An 11,511-nucleotide genomic window follows, 5' to 3' on the forward strand; every position below is an offset into this window, starting at 1 on the left:
ATGGCAGGCTCACCATCATGTAAAACGATATAATGACAGAGGCCATTTTTCTCTTCATACAAGGATTTTATGTTTTTCAGTTCTTTGAGGGGAACACCTCAGTACATCTCACTTGCTCAGGAAGGGCAGCAAATGTCATAGAATTGCCCAGAATATAGTTCACACATCTCTCCCGTGCTCGTCTTTTAGACAGAGGCTGAATGTGTGATAGCAACTGGTGTGTGACGAGGGACTAGAGGCCAGTAGTACTAAATAGAGGTTACCGAGAAAGGATTTAGAGGAAGTTAAGTTTTGAAGAAATGTATTACTTTTGTCAGGCAGTTTTCTTTGAGTGAGTAAGTGAAGTTTAGATGGTGAATTAGGTGTCATGACACGAGCAATGCACCAGGGAGCGATCTTACTGTTGAAATGAGTACAGTACTCTGTCGTACTGTAGCCTTCTCCATTTGTGTATTTCTATTCAGTGTACAGTCCTCACATTTTGCTACATTATTTTATTTATTTATTTATTATTCTACAGATCTACACAACCTTATCCACATTTTCACAGTGAAATAAAAATATATATAATTTCTTGATTGCGTGTGTCTTCCCACCTCAGCATTGGTGAAATCACCTTTGGCATCCATTACAGCTGTGAATCATTTTGAATAATATTCTACCAACTTTGCACAACTCTTAGGGCAACAGATGTCCATTGTGTTTGTCTAAATCTGGTTGTAAATCATTGAGGGGGGGGGGGGTATCTAGCCTTAATCAACGTCCACAGCTTCCAGGGTGTAATTGTTGGGGGTTAACTGCCATGCTCAATGGCAGAACTGCTCAGGGATTCGAAACAGTAACCTGGTTACTGGCCCAATGCTCTTAAACGCTAGGCTACCTGCCACCCCTACAGTCCAACTGAGAAAATAATATGCTAAGCATAATAGTTTGACTTTACAGTTGACCAAGAGATTCGGGAACTCAGTGTGCATTCTAGGTTCATGTTGATAGAACACAGAAAGCTCACATTATACCTAATGATGCTATTCACCATTTTAATTAAACAAGTTTGCCAAGTTAGGCTTTTTCAAGGTCTTCCTTATGCAGTTTGCACACATTTGCACACAGATCAAGGAGGCAGGCTAATGAGGCCAATAGCACTCCAATGAAAAACTCCTGTTTCCTGTTTCCTTTCACCATCTACCACCTCGCTCTCTCACGCCACCTCCATCCCAAATCCTAGCCCCTGGGACTAAACTGCTGCAGCTTGCTTACGGTATGTTGATCTGACCACCACATCTGGGACTTTGGCATGGCGGAAATAAGCTCCAGCAACATGCCTGGGGGACTGACTTAAAAAGAGGAATGAAGGACAGACAGAAAAAGTGGTGAGGGAGGGAAGAGAGAGCACATGTGAATGTGTGTCTTCATACTTACTGTTGACTGATGACTGGTCACAGCATTTGCTGATCCCTTTAGGGGGGGGGGGGGGGGGGGGATTGAGTGACAGGCCAACAGATGTACTGCTGCATTTTTATCAGGGGTGTCATGCACCCCAAAAAACTGAAGGGGCAAAAAAAATCCACAAGGATGGCTGTTTTTTGGGGGGGAGAATTGTGCTTTCAAACACCTGAAACAGCTTTTTCCTGCAATCTAGAACCATAATCCTTATGCTTAAAAAAATGTCTATCTTTTCTGCATATCTAAGCATACTTCTTGAGCTGTCTGTATCCTTCTGACTGGTGTTTTTTTTTTAAGAAGCTAAATACTCTTCTTTGAATCTCTGCTAAAATCTGTGTAAAAGATGGAAAGGAATGTGAGTCTTATTCAGTACATTTAGTAGTTGCTTGCTTTTCTAATGTATACCAACATTGCCAGCACACATGCTAGCCAAGATAGTTAGACAAGGACAGGAATATAGAGAAGACATGCTAACTAACCACATCACACACATATGGCACAGGCTCTTCTCACTCCTTATATTTTCATACTGAACAGCACTTCAACACACCATATCTGCCCCCTCTCCTGTTTACTGTACCCATCCTGTGTCCTACTGAGCAGTCAGCTCCGCATTGTGTTCCTCAATCTTGTTACTCCTGGTAATCAGTTTAATTTCACAGTCTTTTAGACTGTCCATGGCACATGATGTAGAATTCACAGGAGACTAGTGAGGTGAGAACGGCTAATAACAAATGATGGAATGGAGTGAATGGAATGGTATTAAACACATGGAAACCAGCTGTTTGATACCATTCCATTTATTTTGTTTCAGACATTACTATGAGCTCATCCTCCCCAATTAACCTGCCACTAGCCACTTATGGTGGCCCTATAGGTAGTTTTGGCCAGTAAAACTGGAACCAGACATTGACATTCCTGACAGACTAGCCAGAGCGCACGTTATATTTGGTGACCAAAGACCACTGCTTGTCACAGGAAACATCTCTTCTATTCACCCCCCATACACACAGTGTAACGGCTTTCTTTGGTAGAAGGAGAGTCGGACCAAAATGCGGCGTGTAGATTGTGATCCATGTTTATTAAACTGAAACATCATAAATCTAAATACAAACACTACAAAAAAAATAAACGTCACAAGACCGAAACAGCCTAATACTCATGCACATAAACACAGACTAAGGACAATCACCCACAAAACACCCAAACAATATGGCTGCCTAAATATGGTTCCCAATCAGAGACAACGATAAACACCTGCCTCTGATTGAGAACCACTTCAGACAGCCATAGACTTCACTAGAACACCCCACTAAGCTACAATCCCAACACACCACATACAAAAACCCATGCCACACCCTGGCCTGACCAAAATAAATGAAGATAAACACAAAATACTTTGACCAGGGCGTGACACACAGACTATATGCTAATTATGCCCATTATTTTAATGTGTGCTTGAGAATGTTATTTGTGTACTACATTGAAGGCTGATGAGTTGAAGACAACTTGTTAGACATAACCCACTCAGCACAAGACGTTGAAAATACATATTTTGGAAAATACGTCCTTTCAACATCTTGTGCTCAGTGGGTTATATCTAACAATGCCTCGATAGTCACCTGTAGTAGAGTGCTTTGTACTAAGTTGCTATTTGTGGTGAAGTTGTCCTGCTCTCCTGAAGATGTGCTAGTACCTTTAGATAAGAATTAGTACTTCTTCTGTTCCTCTCTGTTACAACCTGGCATACCCGTTTTACTGCTATGTGGAGCAACTGTTGAGATATGTAGACTGAGATGCGTGCGTACACACACATTTTGTTCTTCTATCCTCGTGGGGACCTCAAATTTATTTCCATTCAAAATCCTATTTTCCTTAACACCAAACCTAATCCTTACCCTAACCTAATCCCTAAACCTAACTCCTAAATCCTAAACCTAACAACTAATTCCCCCCACACACGCACAAGGAAAAAAGGTATTTTTTACAAATAAAATAATAAACAAAGAGCTGATTGGCTTTCAGGCATTGATTAATTGATTCATTATATTCATAAAAGTCACCTTGTCCGAGAGAGATTTACATAGTTGTCAAAATGTCACACCAGGGTAAGCCTACACAAAACACAGCCCTTATTTTAAGTGTTTCTAAAATCCCCTATGGGAAAAATGAATGGTGGAAAAACAATTGGAACCATTTCCCTGTTTGACCGCTAGGTTTAATGGGTATTATGACACATCCACTGTGGGGCTCTATACTGTACATTTTAAAGTGAAAAATCAGCATCACTGTTACCATGGAATTTCCCATGCCAGACCGGGGTTGAGGGTTCAAACAGTATTTGAAACTTAGCACTAGTTGTGCCTGATTGAGCCTGTCAGGCTTAGTAGATGAATAGAACCCCTGTCCACCTGGCACTCCAGGCAGGCTCAAGCACATGCACGATTTGAACCATAGTCTGTTGTGTGTGAAAATGTCGAGGGGCGGAGGAAGTCACTCGAATGCAGTGTAAGTGCTTTTCACTTTCCAGTTTTTCCACTTGTTATGTAATCCCACACTGGCTGGTTGACAGCCCATTGGCGTCTGCTCACGTGCATGGAGACTAGGGGGTGGGGGAATATAGCTATAGGAGATACTATATAGGGGCAATGGCAGAGTGTGAGAGATCAAGTTTGGGCAGCCAGGGTTTTTCTTTTGGTTGGGAAAATGTGTATGTAAAGTATATTGTGCATATTTTGTGTATGCCTATGTGTGACTAAATATGTGCTTGTATGAGGGATTGTGTGTGGGAGAGTGAGGAAAACATAATAGTAGAGATTGATATCTCACCCAAGGTCCCTACTGGGTCGGAAGTCCACCAACCTGACACCAACCCAGGATGTATTCCTCAATTGCTATGTCCCTTAGTGCAGAGACACACTCTCACAATCACTCATTTTATCTATTTTTTCCCTCTCTCTCTCTCTCTCACTCTTTCTCGTTCTCTCTGCTGGGCCTATAGGCGGTTGAGGCTTTAAACAGTCTGTTCCCACATTGGGATAGAGTACAGGCTGTGGGAGATAACATGGTTAATGGAGAACATTATAACCACGTTGGCATTCTGTGTGCAGCTGCACACGTGTGTATCTACTTTCTTATAGTGTGGCTTAGGGAGAATGCATGCTGCTGCATGTGGGTCTAAAATTGTCATTTTGCATGTACCGGATATGGATCTTTGTGTGTGCATGCATTCACAGTACAAATATGACTGAGCGAGTTTTAGACATGTGTACATACAGGACTAACCTAAATACATATCTCAGTAGGCTGCTGAGGGGAGAACGGCTCATAATAATGTCCGGAACGGAGCAAATGGAATGGCATCGAATACCTGGAAACCATGTGTTTGATGTATTTGATACCATACCACTTATTCTGCTCCAGTCATTAACACAAGCCCATTCTCCCCAATTTAAGGTGCCACCAACCTCCTGTGGTACACATGTACATACTTACTGCATATGTATCAGTGGAGGCTGGTGGGAGGAACTATAGGAGGATGGGCTCATTGTAATGGCTGGAATATCATAAATGGAATGGCATCAAACACATAGAAACCACATTTGACTTCATTCCACCTTTTCCAGACCAGCCATTACAATGAGCCCGTCTTCCTATTGCTCCTCCCACCAGCCTCCACTGATATGTATAGTGCCTTGCGAAAGTATTCGGCCCCCTTGAACTTTGCGACCTTTTGCCACATTTCAGGCTTCAAACATAAAGATATAAAACTGTATTTTTTTGTGAAGAATCAACAACAAGTGAGACACAATCATGAAGTGGAACGACATTTATTGGACATTTCAAACTTTTTTAACAAATCAAAAACTGAAAAATTGGGCGTGCAAAATTATTCAGCCCCTTTACTTTCAGTGCAGCAAACTCTCTCCAGAAGTTCAGTGAGGATCTCTGAATGATCCAATGTTGACCTAAATGACTAATGATGATAAATACAATCCACCTGTGTGTAATCAAGTCTCCGTATAAATGCACCTGCACTGTGATAGTCTCAGAGGTCCGTTAAAAGCGCAGAGAGCATCATGAAGAACAAGGAACACACCAGGCAGGTCCGAGATACTGTTGTGAAGAAGTTTAAAGCCGGATTTGGATACAAAAAGATTTCCCAAGCTTTAAACATCCCAAGGAGCACTGTGCAAGCGATAATATTGAAATGGAAGGAGTATCAGACCACTGCAAATCTACCAAGACCTGGCCGGCCCTCTAAACTTTCAGCTCATACAAGGAGAAGAATGATCAGAGATGCAGCCAAGAGGCCCATGATCACTCTGGATGAACTGCAGAGATCTACAGCTGAGGTGGGAGACTCTGTCCATAGGACAACAATCAGTCATGTATTGCACAAATCTGGCCTTTATGGAAGAGTGGCAAGAAGAAAGCCATTTCTTAAAGATATCCATAAAAAGTGTCGTTTAAAGTTTGCCACAAGCCACCTGGGAGACACACCAAACATGTGGAAGAAGGTGCTCTGGTCAGATGAAACCAAAATTGAACTTTTTGGCAACAATGCAAAACGTTATGTTTGGCGTAAAAGCAACACAGCTGAACACACCATCCCCACTGTCAAACATGGTGGTGGCAGCATCGTGGTTTGGGCCTGCTTTTCTTCAGCAGGGACAGGGAAGATGGTTAAAATTGATGGGAAGATGGATGGAGCCAAATACAGGACCATTCTGGAAGAAAACCTGATGGAGTCTGCAAAAGACCTGAGACTGGGACGGAGATTTGTCTTACAACAAGACAATGATCCAAAACATAAAGCAAAATCTACAATGGAATGGTTCAAAAATAAACATATCCAGGTGTTAGAATGGCCAAGTCAAAGTCCAGACCTGAATCCAATCGAGAATCTGTGGAAAGAACTGAAAACTGCTGTTCACAAATGCTCTCCATCCAACCTCACTGAGCTCGAGCTGTTTTGCAAGGAGGAATGGGAAAAAATGTCAGTCTTTCGATGTGCAAAACTGATAGAGACATACCCCAAGCGACTTACAGCTGTAATCGCAGCAAAAGGTGGCGCTACAAAGTATTAACATAAGGGGGCTGAATAATTTTGCACGCCCAATTTTTCCGTTTTTGATTTGTTAAAAAAGTTTGAAATATCCAATAAATGTCGTTCCACTTCATGATTGTGTCCCACTTGTTGTTGATTCTTCACAAAAAAATACACTTTTATATCTTTATGTTTGAAGCCTGAAATGTGGCAAAGGTCGCAAAGTTCAAGGGGGCCGAATACTTTCGCAAGGCACTGTAAGTCACCGGATTCCTTAATGAGTGCATCGACGACTTCGTCCCCACAGTGACCGTACGTACATATCCCAAGAAGAAGAAGGCATGGATTACAGGCAACATCCGCACTGAGCTAAAGGGTTGCCACTTTCAGGTAGAGGGACACTAATCTGGACTCTCACAATAAATCCTCCTACGCCCTCTGACAAACCATCAAACAGGCAAAGCGTCAATACAGGACCAAGCTCGAATCCTACTACACTGGTTCTGATACTCATCGGATGTGACAGGGATTGCAAACTATCATGGATTGCAAAGAGAAACCCAGCTGCGAGATGTCCAGTGATGCAAGCCTACCAGATGAGCTAAATAGGTCTATGCTCAAGTAACACTGAACCTTGCATGAGAGCACCAGCTGTTTCGGAAGACTGTGATCACGCTCTCCATAGCCGATGTAAGACCTTTAAACAGGTTAACATTCACACAGCCGCAGGACCAGACAGATTACAAAGACGCATACTCAGAGCATGCGCTGACCAGCTGGCAAGTGTCTTCACTGACATTTTCAACCTCTCCCTTACCCAGTCTGTAATACCTCAAGCAGACCACCATAGTACCTGTGCACAAGAATGCCAAGGTAACCTGTCTAGATGACTATCGCTCGGTACCACTCACATCTGTAGTCATGAAATGCTTTAAAAGGCTGGTCATGGCTCATATCAACACCATCATCCCTGACACTCCAGACCATCAACCCAGACCCACTCCAATTCGCATACCGCTCCAACAGATCCACAGATCAAACACACCGAGACAGTCGTGAAGAGGGCACAACAACACCTTTTCCGCTCGCGAGACTGAAAAGATTTGACATAGGTCCCCAGGTCTTCAAAAAGTTACACAGCTGCACCATTGAGAGCATCCTGATTGGTTGCATCACTGGTTGGTATGGCAACTGCTCGACACCCGGCCCTAAGGCGCTACAGAGGGCAGTGGATATGGCCCAGTACATCACTGGGACCAAGCTTCCTGCCATCCAGGACCTACAGTTGAAGATCGCTGAGATCTTGATTGAAAATAGCAGAGGTGTATTTGGAGGGCGAGTTAGTTAGGATGACATCTATGAGGGTGCACGTGTTTACGGATTTGGAGTTGTACCTGGTAGGTTCATTGATAATTTGTGTGAGATTGAGGGCATCAAGCTTGGATTGTAGGATGGCCGGGGTGTTAAGCAAGTCCCAGTTTAGGTCACCTAGTAGCACAAGCTCAGAAGATAGATGGGGGCAATCAATTCTCATATGGTATCGAGGGCACAGCTGGGGGCAGAGGGTGGTCTATAGCAAGCGGCAACAGGGAGAGACTTGTTTCTGGAAAGGTGCATTTTTAGAAGTAGAAGCTCAAATTTTTTGGGTACAGACTTGAATAGTAATACAGAACTCTGCAGGCTATCTTTGCAGTAGATTGCAACACTAGCCCCTTTGGAAGTTCTATCATGGTGGAAAATGTTATAGTTAGCGCTGGAGATTTCAAGGTTTTTGGTGGTTTTCCTAAGCCAGGATTCAGACACGACTAAGACATCCTGGTGTGCTAAAGCAGTGAGTAAAACAAACTTAGGGAGTAGGCTTCTAATGTTAACATGCATGAAACCACGGCTTTTACTGTTACAGAAGTCAACAAATGAGAGCACCTGGGGAGTGGAGCTAGGCACTGCAGGACCTGGATTGACCTCTACATCACCAGAGGAGAAGTAGGATGAGGGTACGGCTAAATGCTATACGAACTGGCCGTCTTGCACGTTCGGAACAGAGAGTAAAAGGAGCAGGTTTCTGGGCACGATAGCATAGATTCAAGGCATAATGTACAGACAAAGGTAAGGTAGGATGTGAGTACATTGGAGGTAAACCTAGACATTGAGTAATGATAAGAGAGATATAGTCTTTAGAGATGTTTAAACCAGGTGATGTCATTGCATATGTAGGAGGTGGGACAACATGGTTGGTTAAGGCATATTGAGCAGGGCTAGAGGCTCTACAGTGAAATAAGACAGTAATCACTAACCAGGACAGTAATGGACGAGGCATATTGATATTAGAGAGAGGCATGCGTAGCCAAGTGAACATATGGGTCCAGTGAGTGGTTGGGCTGACTGGGAACACGGCGATTCAGACAGTTAGCAGGCCGATGCTAACAAACTAACAGTTAGTAGGCCGGGGCTGGCAAGCTAGCATTTAGCCGACCGGGTTAGCAAGCAAGCAGTTAGCAGACCGGGGCAGGCAAGCAGTTAGCAGACCGGGGCAGTCAAGCTAGCAGTTAGTAGACCGGGGCTAGCAAGTTCGCCTACATCCCCCAAGATGTCGCAATGGGGGTAAATCTATTTTTTCCTCTTTGTGCGGTGACGTCGATAGACCAGTCGTGGAGTTAGTAGGGTTCCAATTAACTCTTGGTAGCTAGTAGGCCTAGCAGGTTAGCAGAATGGGCCTTCAGCGGGCGTTGCGCCTGAGGGGCCTGTTGGAATCCTCGGGCAGATTATGTCGGTATTCCAGTCTTAGAGGATCGGCGGGGTTCCGTGCCCCGTACCGGCAGTAGAAGGGGTCCAGATATTGTAACCCAGGAGTGGGCTTCGGTGGTAGCACAGGAGCCCTCGCCGGGCTAGCTTCAAATTTAAACTTGAAGCAGATCAATCGGAAATGGACAGGTCATGGTGCTGAAAGTAAGTTAATTTGAGCGCTTGCTCCGGGATGGAAACGCTAGCCAGGAGTGGTCACCCGGGATTGCGGTTAGCTAGTTGCGAAGATCCAACATGTAAGCAGTGGTGTAAAGTAACTAAGTAAAAATATGTTTGGGGGTAACTGTACTTTACTATTTATATTTTTGACAACCTTTACTCCACTACATTCCTAAAGAAAATATGTGCTTTTTACTCCCATACATTTTCCCTGACACAGGAAAATGTTCAATTTCATGCACTTATCAAGAGAAGACGTGGTCATCCCCACTGCCACTGATCTGGCGAGAAGGGTCCAATTGCGGCCTGCAATTTGGGGTGATCCTGCATGTGGGCATTCCAGCATCTGCAATAACCCCTCTTTATACTTCTATTGGTCCCCTTTTAAGCTCCGGGGGTGGGGGCGACAACGGTAGCTAGCTAGCATGGACACCGGTAGACAGTGGCTAGCTAGGTAGGACTCCTTTACACAGCAGGTGGGTTGTGGAATAGGTAGGACACTGATAAACAGTGTTGTTCGCTCCCACCTGTCGTGCACTGCTTTCCCTCAGTTCTGTTAACGACAGCATGGGCAGGTGTTTGGCAAGTGGGAGCGAAGGACACTGTGTGCTAGCTAGCTAGAAGGACTCCGGTACACAGCAGGCAGGCTGTGGCGACACCGGCAGCTAGCTAGCACACCAGTAGACAGCGTCCTTAGCCCCCCAAAAAACTCTCAATACATGTATTTCCCTTTTAACCCACATTTTAAATCGCATAGATGATCAGGGGAAATCCAGAATATCAGAAGTGTCACACAAGCATGAAGATGGCATGTTTGAGGGCAGGTGTGCTATGTCTCAGTCAAGGAGGGTTTAGTATTTATTTTTAATCTATTCCAGGGGAGGGTCATGTAATTTGTAATTTATTAAATTTCTATATTTTAGTGTTTTAGAATGAGTTACTTATTATGCTATATATCGATATGTGCCCAATGCTGCTGGGCACACAATATCAGGTGTGCCTATAGGCTATTTAGTGTGGTCTCAATCAAATGATCCATAGCCAATAGGCTACGAAGTGAATACTCAGAGAAGAAGAGAGCAAAGTTATATTTCTGAGATATCTGCTGGGATGATGTAAATAAAACTAGGCTGCATTACACACTAGAATGGATATTCCAATCCTGGGCCCCGGCCTGCTCCGCTCTTGCTGATCAAAACCTTTTTTGTGTGCTGCTGCCTAACCAATGCTGTGCTGTGTAAACCTATAGTGGCAGTTCAGGAGGAGAGGCAAAGGCTTCTTCGGAAAATAATTTTTGATCTTACACATGGACTAACCTATAGCCTATGTTCTGTTCACTTTGAGAAGGAGAGCGCTAAGATGAGGAGGACCAGAGATCAACTTTGATAGCTTGCTACTACTATAATTAATTTGATTAAAAACAATATGGTTCTTGCTCATTATGTATTCATCAGAGTTATTGACCTCACAATAAGCCAGATTCAAGTAACTTGCATTGTGGTACTGAAACTTGAAGCAGATCAATCGGAAATGGACAGGTCATGGTGCTGAAAGTAAGTAAATTTGAGTGGGCATAATTAATTTAAACTGTCTTCATTTTAATTTGACTTTACTAACAAGAGGACTTTGTGTTGGTGCCTATTTAAGAAATAAGAGGTAGGCCTACCGGTTTGACAGACAAAATTAGGCTATAGGCTGTTATATCCATAGATTTGTTGGTCAATTCCTCCACCCACCATGCACTCTTTAACCTCTTGAATGTAACTAAATGTAATTTAAAAAATCGACTTAAAGTAATTATTTATCATAAACAATAACTAGTAATGTTGCATACTCCAAGAAATGTTCAAATCTCACATTTTTGGTCATTGAAAAAATAAATGACTGAGGTGCAGTCACTTTTGAGGAAACAAGCTCAGGTACACAGTACAAATATGATAAAAATATGAAATATATTATATTATAATTATAATATTTCTATGTATTTCCTATTCAACAAAACTGAATAAGACTTGAAATCACTTATATTTTTTTCTAAATATCTATTTATAAAACGA

Source organism: Oncorhynchus mykiss, chromosome 6, assembly GCF_057628025.1.
Source record: "Oncorhynchus mykiss isolate SJ-2025 chromosome 6, ASM5762802v1, whole genome shotgun sequence".
Lineage (NCBI taxonomy): Eukaryota > Metazoa > Chordata > Actinopteri > Salmoniformes > Salmonidae > Oncorhynchus > Oncorhynchus mykiss.